The 24,915-nt window shown below is 45.2% G+C and overlaps 1 protein-coding gene across 1 annotated transcript in view; it reads left to right on the top strand.

Moving 5' to 3' along the window:
• Positions 1–1,091: 1,091 nt before the first annotated feature.
• TRIM2 (tripartite motif containing 2) overlaps positions 1,092–24,915 on the top strand; it is an 80,496-nt gene continuing 56,672 nt past the window's right edge. Inside the window, exon 1 of the mRNA XM_054717678.1 lies at positions 1,092–1,267. The gene's annotated coding sequence lies outside the window, so the exon portion shown is untranslated. The remainder of the gene's footprint in view (positions 1,268–24,915) is intronic.

The following is a 24,915-nucleotide window of genomic DNA, read 5'->3' as shown; positions in this document are numbered from 1 at the left end:
TGATTTCCAGCATTATTTAAAACTTGCTTCTATGTTCCTGTAACCCTCTGGGCACACACTCTATCACAGCAATTGCACAAGGCACTGAAATTGTTGGTCCTCCCCCCCACCTTTCTCACCACCCTCCCCCAATAATAAGGCACTTAAGAGTAAAAGCTTCAGGTTTTTTCCAACTTTCTGCTCTCAATCTATTACAACATATAGGAGTTAGTCATAAATGTTTCTGGAAGGAAGGAAGGAAGGAAGGAAGGAAGGAAGGAAGGAAGGAAGGAAGGAAGGAAGGGAGGGAGGGAGGGAGGGAGGGAGGGAGGGAGGAAGTCATTGGAGGGAGGGAGAGAGAGGAGAGAGGGAGGGAAGGGAAACGGGAGGGGAGGGGAGGGGAAGGGAAGAGTGGGGAGGGGAGTATTTTAGCGTAAAAAGTAAGACCCTGAGGAATAGAAATGTCTCATCATTCTCAGAGCTGGTTGTGCTGTAGTTGACTATTTGCCAGAATGAAAGCAAACACAGCGATTTCGTTCTCTCTCCCATTCAGGAGCTGTGATTGCTTTTAATAATGAACCGGCCTGTAATGAAGGCTGGCCCTTTGCTGCTCTCTGGGCCCATCAGACTCAAAGCGCTTCCCCTGAAAGGACAGTTTGCATCTGTGTTTACAGGGCGCGTTCGGGGGAGCCGACCTGCCCGGTGAGCCAAGCGCCTTCTTTCCTGCGCCCCTGGGCTGCGATCGGCCCTCCCTCCCGGAGGCTGGCCGCGGGAGCCTGAGTCATCGCGCTGGGAATCCCTCGGGAACTGGGCACCGGCTTGCATGTTGTGTTGTTTCCGCGCGTCGTGGGGATTAGCTGCCCGGCCGGGTCGGGAGCGAGCGCGAGCTGGGCAGCGCGCAGTCCAGGACCTGCCCCTGCCTCCGGGCGTCTGGAACACAGATGTCTCCGCTCCAGGCCTGAGCGCAGCATGGAGATGACCACGCAGAGGCCCCTTGGGGACCGAGGGCTCCGAGATAAGGCCCTTCCGAGCCCAGGCAGGAGGCCGCTTTTCCTCCGCTGGTGTGTAGTCCCGACTTCAGGTTAGCGCTCAGGAACGCCGGCGGTAACGCCGTGTCACCTTCGGACACCGCGGGACGGCGGGACCGGGCTGCGGCTGCGGAGAGGAGGCGGCGGGCAGGAGCGGCGCCAGCGCCTGGGTCCTCCGCCGCGGCTGTGAGCGCGCACCCCCGGCCCTGGCGGGGCCCAGCGGCCGAGGCAGTCACCGCGGCGCCCTCGCGGGTCTCGCAGTAAGTCAGGGCGCGGGCGGTGGTGTTGGCTGAGCGCCGCTGCCCCCGCAGGCCCGGCCCTGCCCTGCTGGAACCGTCCCCGGGCCAAGGTCTGGGTGGACGGAGGTGTGCGGGGAGCCTGCAGACACCCTTCCGGATCCCGGCTCGGATCCTGGCGGGGATCCCGGCTCGGCAGGAGAAGCTACCCTGGAGCTGGAGCTGGCGCTGGGGGCGGCGGCTGCGGGCGCTGTCCGTGGGGCTTGACCTTGACGTTGCCTCGCTCCCAGGCTGGGCCGGCGGAGGTCTCCGGGGGTGGGAACCATTGGCCATTCCTTAAATAGTATAGCGCAGAGCTTCGGAAGTAAAGCTTTTAACGTCCTTTTGCACGGAGGCAGGGGGGGGGGGGGGGGGGGGGAGATATTCTGCAATCTTAAAGCAGTAGCTTTAATAATTTTTGAAAACTGTATTTCCTCTCCCCTCCCCCTTCTTAAATTTTGGCCATTTGCCTAAAACTGCTCAAATAGATTTCCTCCCTATTAGCCTCAACTCCTATTCGCTGTCCAAGTTCATACTACAGTTCTGGCTTATTGGAGGCGGGGGATGTGGATTTTTGAGGTTTTTCAGGACTCTTTAAAAAAAAAAAAATATATATATATATATATATATATATATATATATATACTTAGAATTCTAGGCATCCAAAGATGGGTTAGTCCTTCAAGTGGGAGGGTGGTGGTTCTGTGGCAGTATACACACCAATGCCTTTTTTCAGTAAATAGCTTATAGCCGATTTTCTTCTAAAAATGGAGATTAACCTTTACATCAGTGTTATAAGAATACTAGAGGCTCGGTGCACAGATTTGTGCACTGGTGGGGTCCCTTAACCTGGCCTGTGCCCTCTCGCAGTGCAGGACCCCTCTGGGGATGTAGCAGTGCATGAAGCTGCAGGTGGCTGGGGAGGAGCCCAAGACAGGCCCCGGAGCTGCTCCCAGTCATCCCGGCCCCCCAGCACCTGCTGCCGGGAGGCAGGAGAGGCTTGTGCTGCCGAAGCTGCACTCCTGCACTCACCAGCCTTGAGCCCAGCTTCTGGCTGAGCCATGCTCCTACTGTGGGAGCGCAGTGACCACCAGGGGGCAGCTCCTGCGTTGAGCGTCTGCCCCTGGTAGTCAGTGTGCGTCATAGCTACCAGTTGACTGATCCTTTGGTCATTCAGTCATTCGGTCACTTAGGCTTTTATATACTTAGATAGTTATGGGTATTGTTGCATGACAACCTGCATTTCCGGGTTCCTTTCCCAAGGGTGGGAGGAGGTATTGTGCTCCGTTCACTGCCTCCCAGTTCTGCTTGACCTCTAGTCTCAGATTTCCACCTGACTTCATCCTTGGCAGACCTAGTACCTGCCATTCAACTGTAAGAAACAAAAGAGCAGGAATGATTTAGAACACTTTGACTATCACAACATTAACCAAAGATGCAAAACATTTCACTGAACTCTTTATGACGCACATAGCACATACATTACCTTCCCTTCTTCAAATTTAGGTACTTCCAGCGATTAAAGATGAATTTTTAAAAACAAACAAAAACTCCTCCTCCCTTCCCCCTCCCTTGGTTAAATACAGATTTGGCTGAGTCAAGGTAGGCCACCTAAGCTAATGAAATGTCTTCATGGTGAGACAATTTAGTCACGATCTGGACTGGTATATGGACTCTTTTTGATTGATGTGTTCTGAAAAGTACATGCTCCATATTGAAAACTTCATACTGCTCACAACTCAGATAGAGGGCTGGGGGCAGACAGGAAGATTTGGAGCATGAAATGCCTGTCCAACTCAAAGCCTTCTATGAACCCCAAATCCGTTCCCCCTGTAGGTCCCCCTGGTTACAAAGGGTTAACACCAATTCTTATTCTTTTCCCTGTAGCCTCTCTTTTCTTTCCCCCTTTTCCATACTATCCCATGTAGGTACCTACCATGACTTTATTTGGGATCGTGGAATCTAGGATAGTACCTTGCAGTGTCAAGGTTCGTTTAGATGACAGTGTCCCCTTATCAGTATTCTCAGAACTTTTTTTCCAAATCCTGCCTTTATTTTCCTGGAAAATTCTATGTCTATTAAATCCTCTATTGGAAATTCCACTGTATCTTTCAAAACTAAATGTGGCACCTACATCTTGAATTACTTCTTTTGCATCATCATTTGAATGTTGACTTGCATGGTTTCCTGATTGTCTGGTCAGCTTGTTATTTCGGCTTCATATTGAAACACAAGCAGAAGGATCTTCTCATAAAATATGAATCTAAATGGGTAATGGAGTCTCCTTGAAAATTATCAGCATACACTCTGACCTTTTCTTTGGTCTGCCGTTTGGTTGAATTCTGCCCTTTGAATTTCTGTTTACTGACTACTTTGGAAAAAAACTGGATAATGACCTTGAGTCTCATGAGTAATCTGTTTATTTGGCCTTTTCTGAGCAGCAGTAACTCACCACCTCTCCAAGTGCTGCTTGGTTCGAATTTGCCTGTTCACTCGAGATTAAAGCAATAGAGTAATCTAGCAATGCACAAGGAACCTTTGAAAATGCCATCCTGAAATCTGGGAAGAAAACATCAGAACTTTCTTCCTTTCTCACCTCTCCACTGCATGGTTTACACCAAATCCATCTTGGGTTACAGATTCTCAAAGGGCAGTTTTAGCTTGATTTGAACAGCCTCTAAAGGTTTATGTTGGCAGGTGCTGGCAGGATGCTTTTGAAGCTGCTGCTAATGATGCAGATGGAACAATGATGGCTTTCCTTTTGGGTTTCATGAGAAAATACAGCCCAATGTCTGGTTGAGAAGCCTCTGGGAGACTGTTATCTTAAAAGTCTTGAGTCAAGGCTGAGTTACTGTCATACTGTATCGCCAACATATTTCTTATACTCACATGTGTTAGACCTTAAGTCTGACCTGCCAGTTGGCAGGTCTGAAAGAGCCCCTGCCAGTCATCTGTGTGTTTAGCTTATTATCTTCTCTGGCAGAGAATGGTCTTTCGTTTGGATAGTATTTGGTCTTGGAGTTTGAAGAATTGGCAAGTGGAACCTTTGAGATAAGTACGTAGAGGGGAAGTGAAGGGGAATCAATCCAAGGGCACCGAGTCACTGTTTACTGGCCGGGCAGCTTTTATGTATTTTTTTGAGAGTTTAGTGGAAATTCAACCTCAGAAACGGAGCTTTTGTTGGCAAACATTTTGTCTAACTAGTACTGGTTCCTTCCTATGGAAAACGGTTATTTTTGCATATCCTGACTTTGAATCTCATCTTATTCCTTGAACAGAAATATCCTCACCCTAGAATTTTCACTATGTTCTTTTTTATAACACACTGGATGTCTAGGTGAAATTTATTTAGGCAGAAGGGCTGGCCAGGAAGATTAGGATGTGTCCTGAGTCAAACAAGAATACCTTGTCTTCCAGCATCTTTATTAATTCATGACCGTGTAAACGTGCTCCAATAGAAGCTGTGGCTGCATTTTCAGTGAAATGACTCAGCCTAAGAAGTGCAGAGCAATCTGTAGAAGTGTGCTGGAGGCAACTGCAGTTCTGGGAGGTGATTCGCCTTGTAAATCACCATCTCCTTATTGTAAGTGTTGCTCAGGCTTCAGAATGCCTGCTGTTGAAAGATGTCTTTTTTCGTTTAAATGTAGCCATTGATTTCAATGGAAATATCCAGAGAGGCAATGTCTTGCTGAGCTGAGTATCTCCCATTAGGATCCGGACTAGCATTTCGGGCCTCTCATTGCTGACCTTCAGGGATCGTGATTTTGAGGTCCAGAAAGCAAACAAAATGAAATCTCTCCATTTAAGACACCTGAAAAGAGAGATTTGACATAACACCCAGGTAGAAGAAAGGAACGATGTTTTTCAAGCTGAGTCTTCCAGCCAACAGGATTTATTGAGCAAATATTATGTTTCAAGGTCCCTGCTTTATGATCTTAAAAAGTACAATAGCGTAAAAGGCAGAACATAAGCCTTCAAGGAATTTTCAAGCCTGGGGGGTATCTTTAAACATTAGTGAGCATCCTTCCACCTGTTCACTGACTTCCTCACCTGGGAAACCAGGTCAAGGACTATGGTAGGACCCTCTTCCCTTGTCCAGCTATACCAGCTTCCTGAGGGAATCAAGATGGTCCCTTGAGTCCAATGATTGACCTATGAACCAGGAGGTCAGGGTGTGATTCCTGGACAGGGCATATGCCTGGGCTTCAGGCTCAATCCTCAGGAGGAGGCATACAGGAGGCAGCTGATCAATGATTCTGTCCCATCATTGATGTTTCTCTCTCCTTCTCCCTTCCTTTCTCTGAAATCAATAAAAATATATTTAAAAATATAAAAAGATGGTCCCTTGACCTGAGCTTTGCCTCCTTTGGTAGTGAAAGGTGTGTTCTTGGTTCTTTCCACATGACCTGGGCAAAGTGACACTTTTGCTACCTAACCCCAAGCTCCTATTTGTTGATTGGCTTTATTCCTATAATGTGTTCAATAGTTAAGTGGGCTAGCACCAAAATGGCCAGAGGGTTAATGATAGATATCCTTGAGCTTTGCCTTAATGAAGAGGATGAGATCAGGTCTCCTTAATCATGAACCTAGCCGCTCAGACTAAACAAAGAACTGTCTCTTTTTCTGACTACTTGCAATTTATTTAAATTAGTGTTTCCCATTCAACATGGAGTCAAAGCTATACTAGTATAATAAAGCCTCCCAGAAGGGTGAGTTTTCTTGGCCTTTGTCTAGGGATAAAAAAAAAGAAAAGGCATTAGCCACATTGACTTAGATTTGCATCTTGTTAGCTGCCTGTATCTCCTTGACTATGGGACTTAGTGGGAGGGACCCATCTATCTTATTTGCTGGGCAGACTGCCTTAGTTATGATTCTGCCAGGAATTAAAATAGTGAACTAGAAGCATAGGAGGGGAAGGAAAAAGGGCAGGAACTTGCAGGATAATCAAAAGAAGGGAAGGTTTAGGGTCAGTTCTGACCGCCCCGCGCGCGCCCCCCTCCCCCCCATTTTGTAATTCAAGATTAGGTACAGTTTGCCTTGGCAGCACACAGGCTATCTCAGTGGGTAGTAATCTCCTTGGTGTTGGTGAGTGAATTGTCTCCTTGCAGATTTGGGGCAGCTGGCTCCTCTTTGTTGTTCGGCATATGTCCAGGGCTGCTTCTACTAACCCCATGCCTTAGATTCTACTTGTGAGGCTGAATAGTTGCCGTGTTAGACAAAGAAGGAGATTGTAAGAGTGAACTGCTCATGAATTGTTAGCACGCATTTTGGATCCCCCTTATTTAGCATGGCCAATCAGAAGTCACCCAAGGAAAATGGATAAAAAGGTACTCTAATGGGCTGAATGCTGGCTTCTTGATTGCTGCAGAAAACAAATGGCCAAGACTCGATGTCTTTCTCTTCTAAATCTAAGCCAATAATGAAGCCACTGATCAAAACCAAATTTCACAAATGGTTATAGAACATGGTCTCCAGATTCCTGTACCATTAGAAAGAATTCTTTTTTTTTTTTTTACAAAACTATTTCCATTTCAGAGAAGCAATGCTTCATCCATCTGTTGTGCCATACACTCTGCAACAAATGAGCCTTAAATGACAAATGCTCTATTGGCCCCAGGTCACATGGAAGTCACATTGTCATGTTGTACAATGAAGTGACCTGACAGGGTGCCATTTGCGTAGAGGAAGGATGAGCGGAGGCAGACTGCAATCGTTTTGCTGTTTTTCCCTATATTCGGCCATCAAACAGCAATTACCCTTTGAGGGTCCTTCATCTCCTTCCTCCCTGAACGTCTCAGTAGAGAAACCTGAAGTGCAAAGCAGTTCATGCCTGAAGGCTAAATCCCACTCAAAGCCAAACCATCCACCAAACCATGGAAGATCTAAGAGCTTGGAAAGGGATGGGGTTGGAGGGAAGGGTATGGGGGCCCTGTGCAAAGTGCTTCTTTTTCTTGTGAGATTTACTCTAATATCTCCACTTCAGCTATAGACCCCACAGAAGAAGTTGTCTTTTATTCATCTTTAATACAATGTCATGGCTAGAAAACAAACTGGGTTTCTCAGGGATTTCCTCTAGAAGGATTTTACTTGTAGTCCACATACACTGTTTTGCTTAAACACAAAGTTTCTAAATTTTTTTTGTTTTGTTTCTGATTGGTTAATAAACATCTATTACCGATCAAATTCATATCACTTTCTAAAAAGCCGTTACAATATCAAGAATGGGAAATAATGAAGAATTTGCTTTAAATAGTTAAAGTAGTTTCTGTAATAGGAGGAAGACAGATTGGTTGGGTTGTGAAATTCTGAATCCCATCTGCATGGGAGCTGGTTTTCATTTGTAATATGATACAAAATATTCTTGGCATGTTTGGGGCTTAATCTACATAGGATGCTCTGTGCTAAAACCAAATCTAGATAGAATAACTAGGTTACTTTTCCTAGACTTTTCCCCCTAACCATTTTCTTTTCAAGCCCCTTGGATAACTGTATTCACCGAAGTGCTGCCTGTTCTCTCTATGAGTAGTTTAATCTTCGGTCTTCGTTATTCAGCCCTTCAGCTGGTATCTGTGGATGGCTGATCAAGGGGACTGGACTTCACCAGCAGACCAGAGGGAGGGAGTCATTCCAAATGGAAACACTCAGAACTCCTGCTTATGTCCTAGATCTCTTTTGCAGTCCCTAGAAATCCAAGGTCCAGCTTTCTGAATTTTACACATCCTGACTGCTACAATAATTATACTCTTAATGTGCATGCTGTATTTGGCACCTGCAACTTCAAAATGACCAGTTGACTTACTTGAAATCACTGGCCAGCATATAAGTTTTGTGGAACAAATACCAAAGGTAAATAAAAAGTCAATTCAACCTCTTTAAAATAGAAACATTTAAATAGAAAAAAAATCTAAATTCATATGAAAAAAATTTGGTGATTTGGGGGATGTGAATATTGACTCTGTATATTACTAAAGTTCATCTTCATTGGAATTGGAGTGAGGGTTTGGCTCTTCCTTAATTCAAGATGCTCAGGGATGAACCATATTAAGAGTCTAAATTGACAGAGGTTGACTTGCCTGTGTGTTTCAGGCATATTTTATCAATTCTTGGTTAGCTTTCAGTCTGAAACCCAGTAGAATTCAGTTACAGGAAAAAAAAAAAACAAAACAAGCAAACAAACAAAAAATAACCCAAAACAAAACATTAACCTCTTCACTTAGGCATAAACTTGCGGATTTATTGCACTAGAGCTGATTATGTCAGGGACTGTCAGTTATTTCTTCTGAGAGCCTGGAATACTGCATGCCTTAAGATAGATGGAGGTGACTATGTGCTTTCTATCTTTTATTCATGAAGATAGCCCTGCTGACCCACCAGGATGTGCTTTGCAGTTTTCTTCATCCCTCCTCTCATTCTTTATTAGTCATGAAATTTATTGGCCCCTGTGGCATGAATCCAGATGAACCAGCTCATGAGGTTCAAGCCCATAATTTCATCAGCAACTAGCTGAGCTAACTTGGCACTGAGATGATCATAATGATTTAGTCTCACATTTGAGCAAATCTTTACCTTAAAAAAAATCACTTTCACATAAATTATTCCATCTTATCTTTATAATGACTCTGAGAGGTAACATGTTAAGGTTAAGGAAAGTGAAGCTCTAAGAAGTTCAGCAATTTTTCCAGTAACAGAAGATTTAGGACTCACACCTAGGGCATCCTTCTCTCATAACCAAAATGCTCAATAATACTTGACTATATGACAAATGATAAAATCATGCAATAATAGTTTTATTGAGAAAACAAATGTAGGAAGGTGTCTGGAAAAGTGGTTTGCAATAGAGGTTAGCCACTTCAAATTTAACTCTAGACCCAAAAATATCACATGAGGAAACTATGTGAATAGGACATAATCAAGTGACAGCTTACATGATACAGAGGATAAGTATGACAGTTCAGAGAAGAGGTAGAAAAACATTGGCCAAAAAATCAGGGACCGTATAATTGAGGAAGAGGGACTACAGTTAGCGCTTAAAGAATGTGCAAGTTTAGATGGAAGAGAGAAGTGGGTAGGGCATAATAGGCTGTTGGGAACATCCCAAGCAAAGGCAGAGAGCCATCGTCCAGATGGGGATTACCAAGGAGACCTGTGTTATTGGAGGGGGCTGCCCAGAAGCTGTGGGAATTAAGGTTCAATAGGGAGGATGGGACCAAATCAAAGAGGACCTTTAGTGATAGGCAGAGAAACATGGACTGATGTTGAGGCGCTATAAGGTATGTGGGTAGAGTTGGTTCCTTCTGAGGGCTGTGAGGGAGAATCTGTTCTGTGACTCTCCCTAGCTTCTGCTAGCCTCGGGCACTCTGTGGCTTGTCAATGGTGCTCTCCCTGTGTCTTTCTTCTATGCATGTCTCGGTGTCCAAATTTCTCCTCCTAATAAGGACACTGGTCAGGTTGCATTAAGGCCCATCCTAATGACCTCATTTTCACTTGATTACCTCTGTGAAGACCCATTTCCTAATAAGATCACATTATGGGGTCCTGGCACCTCTCATAGAAGGGTGAATTCAGGAGGAGCAGCAGAAGGCTCTGTGCACTTGGGGACAGGAAGTGGCAGTGGGAGGGGTGAGGACTGGAGAGAAGGTGGTGATGAGTTGAATTCAAGGTTGGATTGCTGAGCTGAAGATGACGTGGAACAACCATGTGAAGATGTCAAGCAGGCTGTGGGGTTCACAGTTCTGGGCTCAGAAGAAAGGTCTTAGGAAACAAAAATTTGGCTTATAGATCTAGAGAGGAAAAGAAATTATAATACTAAGCATTGACTGTTAACCAGGCACAGTCCATAATGCTTTCCATGACTTCTCTCTTTAATCTTTTCAACAACCATATATAATAGGTACTGGACACTCAGAAGTACTCTGCTCAGGTATCCCACTATTAGAGGAACCATATACGTCTACACCCAAATTTCCCACATGTGACCGTGACTGTGATCCACAGCACAAACATGTTATGTTGTGGTTTACAGACATATATTTCAAGGAAACAAAAGTTGCATGAGATCACACTCAGCCCTCTGCTGTGGTTCTATATGATGTCATTGTTTAAAGAAGCTGGTTGAAACCCACAACTTGATACCCAATCCACTCTTGAAACCCAAGTTTTAGAATTACGGTTTGACATCCTCCTGCAAAGATGAGCAGGTTAGGAGGGAACTTTGCTTCCAGGTGCTTTTAAGTGAAAAGTATAACAAGATTAGTCTCAAATCTCTTCCGCCAAATCATGCCCCAAGGGCATGTCTGCAGAACCAGCTAGCGCTTCAGCAGTGAGTCATTTACAGCTGTCACATGCATTTTTGAGGATTGAAGCCATTTTTGCTGCCAGGGTTTTCCTTTGGTTGGTGCAGGAGAAGATGCAGATGCACTTAACACTGGAGAATTTTGAAGTCGTTAGTTCTAAAATTGCTACAGGATTGCATGGCAGCAGAATTTGGGCACACAGCCCAAAACAAACCAGCCCCGTGCCTGCGCTCCACTGTGATGTGATTCCTGCGGACAGTAATTGCCATCGGAAAGAATACCTCCAAGGCGGAAGTTATGGAATATGACAGTTAACATCTTGCTGAGCAGGAAATGGTTTTGCTGGCAGGACATTAGGAATCCACTCCCAAAATATATCATAGACCCTGAATGTATTCATCTTTCTTTCCACTTCATAGGAAGAGGGGAAACGTTCCTTTTCACTAGAGTGAACCCCTGCTGAGTGGCCCTGTGCCTCCTTGCCCCTTCCAGGGCCTCACTCCCTCAGCTAACCCTCCCTTCCCTTTTGGGCTCCATCATTTTCTCCTTTAGCATGGCTTCCCTTCCTTCTGACTTCTAATCCACCCTGGGTTCCTTGAAAAAAGCCCCTTAGCAGAAGGAATGTGGGCGGGGGACGGGACCCGGAGAGGGTGGTGGTCCCGAGACTACATGCTTGTCAAAACTCATAGACTTGAACAATAGACAGAGCAAATTTTTACTATATGTAAATTATATATTTTTTAAAAACATGACTTTAAAATAAAAGCCCCTCCCCCTTACCCTTTTCTTAATCCTACCGCCCTGTGATTATCATCCTCTCTCCTTCCTCCCTTTCCCTGACACTTTCCCCACCATCTTCCTATTAGCTAAAACAGAGTGGCGTTTACTGGTTGGTGGGGGAGGCAGCTCTAACCAAGCAAGCAAATAGGTAAGTCATTAGAGATTGTGACATTTGCAGTGGGACCCGTGGGAGCCAATTACCCAGTGAGGAGCTTACACCTCCCTCATGAAGACCCAGTAACTTTGCTCTTTACTAAGGAGAGGCCACCTCTTTCTCTGGACTTAAGATCTCAGAATGCAGTCATGGGTTGACGGATACATGAAAATCCAGAAGCAGAGAGACAGAATGAACGGTGGAGGGGAGAACCGAAGCCGGAGGCCACAGGAAGGCTGGGTAAAGGTCCCAGAATGCTGCGAGGAGAGCCCTGGCCGGGGGCATGGACAGAAAACTAGAAACGAAATCTGTTTTTACAATGAATAAGCTTTTTGGACAAGTCTATATTAAGACTGGGTTCTCCCACTTCTGGGGGACAAACACACATGTGTTAATAGCTTTTTAAAAATAGAATGGCAATTCCACCGAGGCCCTTCAGGGAGCATGAAAGAGAAGGGGGTCCCACCATGCCAGCAGCACACGTCTTGAGTAAATCTCTGTGCTTTTCTCACTTTGGCCTGTTGTCCAATTTGACTGGATTAAAAGGCTAACTGCTAACGATTTACTGTCCACTCTTCCGCGTTTGTTTTAGTGTCAGATTTTTATTATCCAGGTCATTCTGAAGATGCGCAGCTTCTTAACCATACAAAGTTGGTGCAGTACTTAGCCTCCGTCTAGTAAGTCTTGTGTCTTTTTTTTTCTTTCCGGTCCCAGGAGTCTGCCTTCTCTGTGAATCCCCCTCTGACAGGATGCCGTGGTTTATTTTTCTCCCTGCCCTTGGCCATGTGGACGGGCCAAGCTTTAACCTTTTACTGTTCTCATCCCTGGGGTGGCTTCCTGTTTCTCAGTCATCTTGGGAACTCCTGCTGTTTGACTGCCCAGTTTGCATGTTCCTAAACTCTAAATCCATTAACTCTTCAAGCTCTACGATGAGAGCTGTTTGTTATTCTGCGATATAGTATTTTTATTGTCACTTGGCAAAACCTGTGCTTGTTGTGTTTCTAGTTGATTCTGTTGTGGAACAGTCTCCACAAAACTTCCGTCCTTATCCTGTAACCAGGCAGCCTGCACAGATGTCCACTCCCAGGTCTGCATGTAAAGAGGGGGCAGTGGGGCAGAAGGAGAGAGGCATGCACCCAGGCCTGAGTTCTGCGTCGGTCTTTGCCACTAGCGAGTTGGATGGCGTGGGGGGAGTCATGCACTCTCCTCAGACATGTTTCTTTGTCTAGATGGTGGCCCCGAGCTCCAGGTTTTCTGCAGAGATGCCTCAGGGACCCTGCCAAAGTGTGAGCTGACCTCATTGGCAGGGCCCCCAGGACCAGTTCTTCAGAGAAGTTTTTTGTGGCTTTAAAACCACGGGGCTGTATCATCTCTATGGTTCTTTCCAACTTTAAATGCCTCTGATTCGATGAAAGGATGGAGGGTCTTGTGCCTTCCTGCTCCCAGTAACTGGTGGAGAGGCCCTGCCAGTGCAAGCAGGGGGTGGGCTAGGAGCCAGACCTGGGGCTGTGGGAAAGGACTGAGCCCCACTGTGGGATTGGAAAGTGATGGAGTTGATCTTGGTCTGAGATTGGAGATCCACTTGACACAGGGATGGCTCTTACCCCTTTAGACCAGCGGTGGGGAACCTTTTTCTGCCCAGGGCCATTTGGATATTTATAACATCATTCAAGGACCATACAAAATTCTCAGCTTAAAAATTAGCCTGCTGTATTTGGTGAAACATTTAATTAACTCCCCCAGGGCCAGGCCAAATGATTTCTCAGGCCTTATATGGCCCACAGGCTGGACGTCCCCCAGCCCTGCCTTTGAGGTACCAATGCCACAGCACATGGTGGGGTAAAGAGGGAAAAAAAGCCAGGTTCTTTGACCTTGGGCTTGTGCTTCTTGATGGGTAGGGAAGGAGCATTGGGTACAGTGGGGACATCCTGGCCAGGGTTCCTTGCCAGATCTCAGTTCCTCACTTTTCCTCTTCTAAGGAGGTCTTGCTTGCTTTCTTCATCAGATAGCGGTTAAAACAGAGGTAATTCTGAAGGGAGCCGGCAGGTTATCAATGACTCAGATGATGTGTACACATCTGTGTCGGGGCCTGTTCCCAGAGGAGAGTCCCCCTGAGTTAGAGGGCACTACTCCGACATCCGACCTCGAGGATGCTCAGCACGTCAGGGCTGGGCGAGCAGATGCTTTACCTAGTAAGGATAGCAGGATGTAGGGAACACATGGTTGTTTTGTTTTGTTTTTAATCTATTTTTATTGATTTCAAAGAGGAAGGGAAAGGGAGAGAGAGAGACAGAAACATCAGTGATAAGAGAGAATCATTGATCGGCTGCCTCCTGCAAACCGCCCCCCCCCCCCCACCCCAACCACCACACACACACACACACACACACACACTGGGGATCAAGCCTGAATCCTGGGCATGTGCCCTGACTGGGAATCGAACCATGACTTCCTGGTTCAAAGGTCGACGCTCAACCACTGAGCCACGCCAGCCTGGCAACACATGTTTTTTTAAGGATGTACAAGAGCAGTTTTGATTCTTGGAATGGCTTCATAAGAAAGCCTTTGCATTTTCTTTGAGTCAAGGGAAACAAGTTAAATTATTAATTGCTATGTGTCTGGAATATGGCCTTTTAAAATAGCATTAGAGAAAGAATTTTTGGCTTGTGAGGCATTTCATATAAACTAGACGGTAAAACCCTTCCTAGATTGCAGTGGAAAGGAAAGCACAGTGTGCTGTCTCCATTCACAGGTGCTTACGAAGGAAGGGTGGAGGCAAGGAAAGAAGAGAGTTAGGAATTACATGGCATTTCCTGGGGGCTCTGACTGTTCTTTAACAAAATCATATGCAATCTGATTTATTCTTTTTCTAAGAATTCTTTTTTAATATTTTAAAATTGATAGTAGAGAGAGAGAGACGAAGAGACAGAAAAACATCAATTTGTTGTCCCACTTATTTATGCATTCATTGGTTGCTTCTTGTATATGCCCTGCCCGGGGACTGAACCCAAAACCTTGGCATATCAGGACAACACTACAACCAGCTGGTCTACCCGGCCAGGGCACAACTGATTTCTATGTTTGTGAGACTTGGCCTGTTTTCAGGCAGGTTTGTCCTGCGTGCTCTCATTTTCTCTAGCTTTCTTTACCCACCACACATGTAGTCTCTCTTCGCTTCTGTGTGTAGAACTGAAGGGCGTTGTGGCCCTCTGGGCAGCCCTTACAGCTGGGTTTCTCTGTGCACAGCACTGAGAAGTGAAGTACACACACAGCTCATCTTTGTGCCTGTGGGGGACAGCGTGCCTTTGTCTACAAAACACAGGCGATGGTGCATCCAAGGAACTGGTTGTCTTTTCCATTTCTTAACTTGTGCACAAGTAAATTGTAGATAGTGGTTACTTACCTTTGCTTGTGCACACATAAATTATAGGTATTGTTTTTCTTGTAGGAGATTTTTGCCATCCTTGGATTGGTTTATAACCTTGTTAAGTTAGTGGGTCCTGTGTCTTAATATTCAGACACTGAATTAGGGTATTATGGACCCACTAAGTAGATTTTCTTTTGAAGCAAAATCCATGAAAGAAAGTGCCAGTTATTTCATTAAGCTTGATCAGAAGTGGATAAACTATAGCCTGTGGGCTAAGTCCCGCCCACTGCCTGTGAGCTAAGAGTGGTTTTCCATTTTTTAATGCTTTGGGGGGTGGGGGAAGATAATAATATTCTGTAATATTTTAGTGAATATAAATGTAGGTTTTTGAAGCACAGCTATACTCCTTCACTTGCATATTACCTAGGGCTGCTTTCACACAACAAGGAAAGAAGTGAGTAGTTTAAACAGATACTGTGTGGCCACAAAGACTAAAGGATTTACTATTGGGCCCTTTACACAGAAAGTTGCTGACCCCTAGTCAACAACAATAGTTGACATCTTTTGAGTCTTACTCTATCCAGGCCCTGTGCTAAGCATCTTTTTTATTTAATTTATCTTTACTGCTGAAAATATTACAGATGTCCCCCGTGCTAAGCATCTTTGAGGTGTAACTCTTTATTTTTTTCATTTTCTATTGATTTGAGAGAGAGAGGAAGAGGGAGATATTCGTTGTTCCACTTACTTATGCACTTATTGGTTGATTCCTGTATGTGCACTGACTGGGAATCGAATCTGCATCCATGGCATGTGGGGACAAATCTCTAACCAACTTAGCTACATGGCCTAGGCTGAAGTGTAACTCTTTTATCGCCATTTTACAGATGAGAAAAAGGATGGTCAGAGAATTGTACATTTCCCCCGAAATCACACCGCTGGTCAGTGTCAGAGCTGGGATTTGCAGACACATTGTCTGATTCCAGGGGCTGGATTATCATCAATCTCCGAACACCGTCCCAGTCAGCTGGAGCAATACCCATGAGCACCCTTGGTGGGGCTGAGGTGGAGGCCACAGATATAAATTATTTATTTGAGAGTGAATTTATTTTTGTTTATTTAATTGATTGTTTAACTGAGATTTTATGTTTGTCTCTCTCATGAAAGTGCACAAATTCCTTAAGGATAGTGACCAAATGTAGACTCCAGTACAGTGCCCAGCACATAGTGGAAGCTAAAGTAGAAGCTTATTGGATGAAGGAAATGGATGGGGAGTAAGGATAGGGCAGGAGAAAAGGGGAAGAAGAGAGACAGGAAGAAGAAATATATTATCAGGGAAGAGTGGGGTGCCCCCAGCATTGGCCCTCAGGCCATGGATGGCTCCACTTGGCACCAAGGTGGCTTACCTGGTACCAGGACGTACAGTGTGGGCAGGACACCCTGGGCCTGGCAGGCCCGACCTGAATGGTGTGCACACCCCCTCTGCTGGGGCCTACCTGGTCCTATTCACCTGCCCCTGCTCCCCTCACCTCTGGTGGCACTGTGGCTTCCTGGCACACAGCCTGGACACATTGCCAGCCCTTGAATGGGAGAGCTAAGCAAGTCAGTATTTATTTACTTTGGAGCATGTCCATGCGGAGGAGGACATGAAAGCGTTTCTCTCCTTACCTTTTCTAGGAAACCACTGATTCTAAAGGTGAGACACTAGCCGAAACCGGTTTGGCTCAGTGGATAGAGGGTCAGTCTGCGGACTGAAGGGTCCCAGGTTCGATTCCGGTCAAGGGCATGTACCTTGGTTGCGGGCATATCCCCAGTAGGAGGTGTGCAGGAGGCAGCTGATCAATGTTTCTCTCTCATCGATGTTTCTAACTCTCTATACCTCTCCCTTCCTCTCTGTAAAAAATCAATAAAATATATTTAAAAAAAAAAAATAAAGGTGAGACACTGGCTAAAGAGGACTCATTTCTACTGGTCGCTGACCATATGAAGCGCCAGGCCTCTTACATCCATGCAAGAAACATCCAAACCTGTAGAGAATTTTTATAAGAGTTTATTTGACAACATATGCCAGGGAACAAGATCTTAAATGCTCCCAAGAATAAGTTTTGCAGCTTCTTTTATGCATTTTAAATTAAGGAGGGAAGATAATAAAGGTTGGAGAAATCAAGGTGGGGGAATGGATTACAGGATAGTTAACAAGATTATGTGCTCTCTTGAGGGTTAATATCCTTCAGGGGTATTACGGCTGGTATTTCAAAGATGTGTTAACTATAGGTAACTCCATTGTATGGTTATTGATTACCACGGGGAGATGAATAAAACCTAACATTTTCAGAAGTTAAGCTTTATTGTTTTAACTGTGCTTTTAAATTTAACCTCCATTAACTGAGCATCTCTTGTTTGTGGTAGGGTCTATCTTCTGCGTCCCTGGAAAGGATGACTTTTCATCATTTGACGCGTTCAAGTTATTTTTGTTGTTGTTTGTTTGCTTGCTTCTTGTTGTTTTTGCCACTTAACCTTAACACATAAGTTTCCACATATGCTGCTTAGGAAACTTAGGATGTCGAGTGTGACTCGACACGGTTAGCATCGGTAGCAGCTCGTATGTCGAATTGTATTGAATGTATCAATAATTTGAAATATAAAAAAATCCAAATAAATAAGTTTGTATGAAAAGAAACTCCAGTTTTTTATTCTACTGCCGCGCTTTGTAAAATCTGGGGTATTTAAAAAATTAAATCCCGAGTAGAATAAAGGAATCGAGAAAAAAGCAAGTGAGTGCAAAGGGTTAAAATAAAAATGTCATGTAATTTTAATTCTCACAAGATAGTGTCTTATAATCTCTATATATAAAAGCCTAAGCGACCAAACAACTGAATGACTGAATGACTGGTCGACCGGTCAACAGGTCACTATGATGTGCACTGACCACCAGGGGGAAGACGCTCAACACAAGAGCTGCCCCTTGGTGGTCAGTGCGCTCCCACAGCCAACCTCCCGCTGCCCCAATCGGCCCCGATTGCTGGCCAGGCCAAGGGACCCCACCCATGCACGAATCCGTGCACCAGGCTTCTAGTTTTGTACTAAAACAGGCAGAAGTGGAGCCCTCACTTGAATTAAGTATTGTACCCACTTTACTATCATATTGAAGAAAAGGATGCCAACTTTGGAAGAGGTGTACTGCATCTAATAAGAAAGAGTAGCCTGGTCTGTGTGGCTCAGTGTTTGAGCATCGACCTATGAACCAGAAGGTCATGGATCAATTCTTGGTCAGGGCACATTCCCCGACTCTGAATTAAAATAGGTAGTATGTTTACTTAACTACCTCACTTGAGTTAGACATATTACGTTAAGTGATGGGAAGTGTTTCTCAACCTTATTAAAAGCTTAAAAAATTTGGACCGATTTGCACCACAAAACAACAACAATACACACACACACACACACACACACACACACACACAAGAACATGGGACAGGGACTGGCTTAAAAGCTCTCACTAAAGAACTTCTAGGCCTAGGGTGTGACTGCCAGCAGGAATTTACGATCAGATCACTCTGGGAGATTACTTTCTATAGAACCCCTAATTTTGTCCATACAAGAACAGGGAGCAGATGAGCTTGAGCAGAGACCTTTTTTTCCTGGGGCTGGCTTGGGATCAGGAGTTGGTGAGAGGACTCACCAAGAGCAACAAAGTAACACTCCAGCCTCTTGCTGACCTGTGTCAAAGCGCTGGCAGACACCAGCGCCAAGTGGGTGAGAAGGCTGAGGGAGGCTGTGTCCCGGCGAGTATGATAAAAGTATATCTAACTCTTCTGATTTCGAATGTTTCTGCCCATTCTCATTTATTGATTTATTTTATTTGCCATAAGAAAAGAAATAATGGGGAGTATTGTATTACTAGTCCATTCATCCAAAAGATAAATGTTTATTGAGTCCCTACATGAACCAGGCTTTAGTATTACGAAAGTGAGTCATTAGTCATTCTTAAAGGAACTCATAAATCTTGTGTTGGCAGTACTACTACAACTAAATACTGAACTACACATGTAGTGACTACTTACTATATGTCAGGCACTGTGGTAGGTTCTCTTCATAGATTAAACCATTTTTTAAATTTTATCTTTATTGTTGAAAGTACTACAGGTGTCCCTTTTGGTTTTTTCCATTGACCCGCAACACCCCACACCTTCCAATCCCAGACCTTCACCCACTATTGTCTGTGTCCATGGGCTATGCATATATGCATATACATTCCCTAAGTAATCTCTCCCCACCCACCCTCTAGAGCAGTGATGGGCAACCTTTTGAGCTTGGTGTGTCAAACTTCACCAAAAAACTGAGCATAACTCGGGTAGTGTGTCACTTTGAGGAAAAAACTAACTCCAAGACTCTAGTCGCAAATGTTTCATCCTCAGGAGCAGCAAATGTTTCATCCTCGGCATGCGGCCGCGTGTCATCAGAAATGGCTACGCGTGTCAGTACTGACACGCGTGTCATAGGTTCACCATCACTGCCCTAGAGTAAACCATTTAATTCTCACAATTATCCTATGAAGTAGGGTATTACCCCCATTATACAGAGGAGGAAACTGAGGCACAGAGAGGTTCAGTTACTTACTCAAAGTCATCCGTGGCAGAGCCAGGATTCAAATCCACCCTGGCACCAGAGCCCACACTCTCCATCCCTGCACCACACAGATTCTGATTATAGTAACTTGAGACTTGCCGTGCTTCAGCAAGGTGCTGAGGCTCTTACACACTATGCATTTAGTCATCATGACAGCCTTATGAGGTAATATTTTACAAATGTACTTACAGAGGCAATGAGCAACCTGAATATAGAGCAAACACAGATGTGTCTCCAGAGCCTGTGCCTTAATTACAGCTTCATGCTGACATTCGTAGTAGGGTAGTGATACTGGGTTATGAGTGATCAGTGTGGCATGGTGCCACATATGCTGCTTAGGAAACTACTCTCTTCTGATTACATGTGTGGGGGAGGCAGCCTCCTGCAGGTGATGGCACGTTCCACTAACCTCAGATACCAAGGATGTTGTGGGGGAGGAAAAATGATTTTCCTTCTAAGTTCTTCTAGATGGTATAATAATCAAATGGACATGAGGCAGATTATGGAGAAAATGACCAATTTTATGATGTATGTACAAATGGGGGTTCCATAAGTTTATGGGGCAAGAAAACCTCCCTCAGGGACTTAAGGCTTACATATGCCATGGTGAGTGAAGGAGAAGGGGTGGGGTGGTTTTGGCTTGGGACTTCAAAGTGGAGGAAGTCAATTCACAGGGCGATGGAAAAGCAAAAGTTTGGTAAATAAATGTTTGCCGGAGTCGTCTTTAACAATAGGACACAGAGGGGACTTTGAACGAAAGGGCCTAGCTAAGTTCCTCCCTGTATATCCCACACTAACGATTAAAACTCTGGTTATCTATGACGATAGCTCCCTTCCGGGATCAAGCCTTCTAAATTCTTTTAGGCAGTGAGGGGGAAGGCCCAAGGTTTTTCCTAAGTCATTTGTTTCTTAAAAAAATAACCAGCTTAAAGTAATCAATATCCCAACAAGGCATATTTTGAGACGGCAAACTCTGCTTCCCCTCACTAGCTCTCTGCTAAGGTGCCCAGACTCCTTTAGTATCACCTTCTGGGTGAAAGCCCTGAGCTCAGAAGTCCTCAGTCAACTCAGGCTTGTTAAGGCGAGGAAGTCCCACCTTAACTCCGGACCAACGAGGTCACCTGAGCTCAGATGGGGAAGGCAGGAGAGCGGAAGTCCCAGAGCGGGAAGGAGATTTTCTCAATACCGTATAAGCTGAGCCTGGGATGTCCCTGTGAGGTGCCTGCTTCTCTTTAGCCAGAGGAGAGCCTGGCTCCCTGGGGGAGGAGCCTGTTGCCATAGAAACCACCGCCCAGCGTGGGAAGCTGGTGAATGCTCTCCGGACTCGGCCTGGTCTGGGAAGCAGGGGCTGTCTGAGATTGGCCATATCTGTGATTATTACTTTTGAGTAAAGTCCTAGAAGTGGGATTACTTGGTCAAAAGAAATAAATGTTTATAAGGTTCTCTCTGAACTACTTGTTGGTTTTAAAATAATCCAATTTACCAGGACAAAGAGGAAGGGGTGGAGGGAGAGGAAGTCAGCGTCTAGTGAGACTTCTTCAGCTGGCCCATACCAGCCAACGCCTGGCTCCTAGCCGCTGTCAGTCAGGGCCCGGCCCCACCCAGCTCAGATCTGGGCTCTGCATCCGCTGGTCAGATACCAAGGGAAATTTGCTTTATAGAATCCCTGACTCTAACTCCCTAGCTGGTAGTCAGAACCTCTGCACTGATTACTTAAATGCGGTCAACCGCTGGAGCAGGCAGTAACTTGGCACCGCCTTGAATTTAATTGTCAAAATGAGAAGTGTGATCGTGAAACTGCTGGAGAGAAAAACTTGATGCTGTGTGCTCCTCGGTGTGGACATCAATGTCATTAGGAGCCCAGAGTCAGGCCTGGGAGGTTACCCTGCAAGCATACTCTGGACAGATAGAGTCAGTTAGCCAGGCCAAACACTGGCAAAACAGGAGTGTTTGTTGACTTGCTTTTGCCTTTTATTTTTGTCAGAGCAAGACAAAGAACAAGGAAGGGGTGGCATGCTGTATCAGCAGATGGTGGAGCCTTGTGTTTCGCTTCAGGCTTCTCTGTAAAGGACACCTTCCTCCTGGGGAAGGGCTTCTGAAGGCTAATGAGAAGGAAGTCACACCTGGGTAGGCCCACAGCACAGGGTTCGAGCTGCCAATCAGACGCAAGCGGGTTTCACTCTAATAGTATGGTTAGTAAGTACTGGCAAAGGATACGGCGAGGGAGATACAGTACTTTCAGCTCTTCAGGACACCCAGAAGCTTCCCTTGCCCCTCACCTGCTTGGGGATGAGAGCCAAGGAGTGGAGGTCACCTTGACACACAGAACTCACAGCCCCTTTTTCCTGCCAGTCATCTCACAGCTCCGATAATGCTTCACACTGTCAGTGAAGCAGACATAACATTCTCCATGTATGTTAACTACTGTTTTCAAGGGAACAGTGCTGTGGGAAAACAAGGGCATTCTCAGGTGGGCCTACCTCGGTCCAGGCCTCCTGTTAACCTTTCAGCCACAGGAGGTGTTGTGGGCTGAATTGTGTTCCTCAAAATGATATGTTGAAGTCCCAAATCCCAGTATCTATGAATGTGACCTTATTTGGAGAGAGGGTCTTTGCAGATGTAATCAAGTTAAGGTGAGGCCGTACTCCACTAAGGTGGGCCCTAATTTAATATGACAGGTGTCCTTACAAGAAGAAAACAAACAAACAAACAAAAAAAAAACAGACACACGAAAGGAGTGCCATGTAGAGACACACAGGGAGAAGACAGCCACGTTACCATGGGGCTACCAGAAACTGGAAGAGAAGGCAAGGATCTTCCCCTAGCATCTTTAGGGAGCTTGATTTTTGTACTTCTAGCCTCCAGAAGTGAGAGAATAAATTTCTGGGATTATAAACCACCCCACTCTGTGGTACTTTGTTACAGCAGCCCTCAGAAACAAACACAGTAGGTAAAAATAGAAAAACCAGTTGCTCTATATAATTCTTAAGTCCCTTGGCTTCAACAAGTGACATTCCAGGTCTTTTTGTGTGTTTTTTTTTCTTTTTCTTTTTAATAGGGCCTAGGATAGAAGAAGCAACAGGAGAGAGCCTTGGCAGGGCTGCTCTGGCTTTCTAGAAATGCCACAGGAAAGAAATGAGTGTGGGTGAGGCTGCTTTGGCTCACTGGGAAGTCAGAGAAAAGCGGGCCTTGGAGACAGGTTCAGGGGGTTAGCTCAAGCCCATTGCTCCCCTGGTTGCAAGTCTCGTGGGGTCCCTTAGAGTTTAGGAGATGCACGCTTGTGGGGGAAGAAACAGGGGAAGGGAAAGGCACAGGCGTACTTCCAGGAGGCATAGCACGCCACATCCCAGGTTTTTGAAGGAACATATGAATGATTGCCAAATCACAGACCCTCATTTTTATGAGATCTTAAGGAGAAGGTAAGTTTCTTAAAGACCAGAGATAGAGAAATACACTTTTTATTTACAAAGTTCAGGCCCACAAATTGTAGGCTAAGGAACTCTACCAAGCATAATTTTATAGAGGAACAGAAATGGCATGGTTAAAAGCACCTAGAAAAGAAAGCATTCTGGGTTCCATAAGAATAAACTATACTAGACCTATTCTGAATCCCCCCTGCCTTTTTTATTTATTTATTTATTGATTTCAGAGAGGAAGGGAGAGGAAGGGAGAGGAAGGGGGAGATAGAAACATCAATGATGACAGAGAATGATTGATTAGCTGCCTCCTGCATGCCCCCCACTGGGGATTGAGCCCGAAACCTAGGCATGTGCCCTTGACCGTACTCGAACCTGGGACCCTTCAGTCAACAGGCGGATACTCTATCCACTGAGCCAAACTGGCTAGGGCCTGAATTCTCTTTTTGATAGAGTTGTTAGACATGATTTTAGTTATCTGTTCAGTATGATTCAACATGGCAAAAATGCCAAGAAAGGTAGAGTGAACTCAGAAGTCTTTAGCGAAAGCATGGGGCCTAGATCAAGGAAAGCAATGGCCTTGCTCTATTCTGTGATGAGCAGACCCCTCCTGGATTTTGTGGTCAGTACTGGGCAGCACCGTGTAGGAAACTCACAGGCAACCTGGAGGGGATACCAAGATACTGAGCAGGGAGTCAGCGGTGCTCCATCTGAGTCACTTTGACTGCAAACACTCTGCCTGTCTCGGAAGGGCTACCCTTACACCTGAGAACCAATCAACATGCCTGTGACTTGTAGGCAGGACACTGTGATTTTGAAAGATTCTGTTCATTTCCTATTTTAGTACCATCAGTGCCTAGTACATCACCTGGCACATAATTATTTGTGAAATGCAGAACATTAAATGATAATCCCAAGGGCAGGCCAGTTCTGGTGTAAGTTCTTGGGTTGCAACCGGGTCAGCTGGTTTCCTGGTTAATCCATTTCTAGTCATATAACCCCACTAGGTTAAGATCAACTTGTACCTTCTCTTTTCTTAAGAACACTTACAGGGAAGATTCTTTCTGCTTCATCATCATTATTTTCAAATAGCCCTGTATGGTCTAGGACCTCCCCATAGCTACTAAAGAATGGCCCCCAACCACCCAATGTGGGGGACCTCCAAAAGCCACTGACAATAGAGAAGTAGGAACGTCTTGGGGTTCAAGCCAAACCACTCACTCAAACTGACTATGAGGAGTCTGGATTGGCTGGAAGGAGCCTGGTTTGGAGGGGGCCACCCCAGGAGTACTGTGAAATCCATAACAATATCTCTTCTGCAATTGAGAGATGCATCTCTTCACTTCATGCCTGAGCTGAAGGCTGGAGTAATTGTTCCTTACCATCCTCTTTCAGAAGACCATCAAGCAATAATTTCCATAAAGGTTTTTGAAAAGATAAGAAAAACTCAATAATGATTGCATTAGGCAGTTTCCAGGCTCCTGATTTCAGGTTGCCTCCTCCTGGTTGATTGCATTTGTCTCTCCCTGGAACACAGCACCTCTCCAATCAGCTGGCTTTGTTCCACTGCGGAATTGCCTGATAACGGGGCCTGTCTTAGCCCATCCTCGCAGGGCACTGTGGCCCTGAAAGAGGCATCGTGCCAGTCACAGGACCGGAACTCTCATTCACTTTTACTCCATAATGTCTACTCCACTGGGGGCTGGTCCTGTGACCTTTCTGAACCTCAATTCCCACTAAAACAATAATTGTGCCTGCTCTGTGTGTTTCTGGGTTTGCTTTGCTTTGTACTTTGAAGATGCTGTCTAAATTATAAACCACCAATCAGATATGAAGAATTACATCTCCCTAGTGTTCTCTGATCCAACTGTTTTCCAATTCTGAAGTGAACATTTACTTTTACATCATGTTATGTCGCTCATTCCTTTGTAGAAGGATTTTTGTCATTCTGCATCTGTGTATTGGGTGCCTCCTGTGTGACAGGTACTGCACTAGGG

The sequence above is a fragment of the Eptesicus fuscus genome, chromosome 6 (assembly GCF_027574615.1).
Source record: "Eptesicus fuscus isolate TK198812 chromosome 6, DD_ASM_mEF_20220401, whole genome shotgun sequence".
NCBI lineage: Eukaryota > Metazoa > Chordata > Mammalia > Chiroptera > Vespertilionidae > Eptesicus > Eptesicus fuscus.
Note: the sequence above shows the minus strand (reverse complement) of the source record. Positions and strands in the feature narration are given on the sequence as shown.